The following is a 1,607-nucleotide window of genomic DNA, read 5'->3' on the forward strand; positions in this document are numbered from 1 at the left end:
TTTTAAAACTGCTTTTAATATTTAATATCATACTGTCTATGTCCCTCAAACTTATTTCTAATGGTTTGAGCCTCAATCACCACTCTGATATAACCAGGCCTTGTCATTTCTTTCTGGACAGTTTTAGCTGCAGTACCACAATGTCCTGAGGTGGTGGGGTGCTGATATGCAGATTATTTAATATTTGAGTCATAATACTGATGCTAGATAAACCCAGGCTTGTTTCCATTCCATGCCAGCTTGGAAAATCAACAATGGTGGACATTGTAAACAAAGTGGAAATGCACATTTGGAACTGAAGACTGAAGAATAGGAGGAATTATATAAGTAGGGTGACATTGATGACATCACGATGAGGCCAAAATCAGTTGAGCTGTTCCTGAGAGCAATTTCCATTAAAACACCCATATGATATGAAAGCCTGATTGTTCAAAATTGGTTATTTGTGGGGATAGAAAACACATATGGGAGCCCCAAAACCACAATTTTATGTTATAGGTCCTTTAAGCCTTCACCTCATTTCAGATGCGTTCTGCAATTACAGACAGTAGAAACATGCATGTAATTTACAGGCACATGCAGCCCAGAAACACAGTTTGCTACTTTGCTGCTTGTCATTTTTTATTTTGTACATTATATTTTGTATGCCGGGTCCCGGGATAACACACATGTCCCGAACTCTTCTCCCTTCTGGCTCCAAATCTATGGAATGCACTTCCCATTGCAATCAGGACTGCATGCAGTCCTCCACCGTAGTCTGAAAACCCACCTCTTCAGACTCCATCTTAGCCTGTAGCACTTGCCCTAGCCTTAACGACCTAACAGGCGTATGCAAAGTCTCAATTTATGTAACTTAGATAGCATTTTATGTAGACATACTGTGGCACTCTATGCATAGTTTCATTATATAGATATTCCACTTAGGTTCTTAGCAGGCTTATGATTGTTGATGACAATTTTGTCATGTATTTGATATATTACCATGTTTTGTATTTGTTTACTGTAAACACTCTGGATTAAAAGTGTCTGCTAAATGCCTCAATTATAAATTGTACAAAAATGAATAAATGCAGCAAGAAGAAGTAGGGAATAAAGAAATAATCCAAACCAAGAGGGAGTGTGTTCTACAATAAATGTGAGCCATGTACAACTGTGGAGACCTTTATGTACTGTATGCAAATCTGGCCCTCCAGAGTTCAATTAAAACTCTGGATTTGAATGTGTGAAGTAGTAGGTACAGTAGCATAAAACCTGTACAGCATTTTACCTTGATTCTTCATATCCTACATTGCATTGCATGTAGCAGACAAGATAGGCAATAATACAGTGATTCTCAAAACATTAAAGTTTGAGAACGTGTGTGTGTGTGTGTGTGTGTGTGTGTGTGTGTGTGTGTGTGTGTGTGTGTGTAGGGACTAGGGAAGAGAGAGAGAGATTCTGACTTACTTACTTGTCGCCCAATGTGCATGGTAACTGCATGTCCCTCAGTGCCTCCTCTCCTCTGCTGACTTCTGTTATATCCGTTTGCTTCGCTGTGGGGAAACACAGCCACAGCCTCCATTTCTTCAACATGTTCATTACTTAAAAGTCGGTACGAACTTGGGGAG

This window comes from Protomyctophum parallelum (assembly GCF_964188405.1).
Source record: "Protomyctophum parallelum genome assembly, chromosome: 20".
Classification (NCBI taxonomy): domain Eukaryota; kingdom Metazoa; phylum Chordata; class Actinopteri; order Myctophiformes; family Myctophidae; genus Protomyctophum; species Protomyctophum parallelum.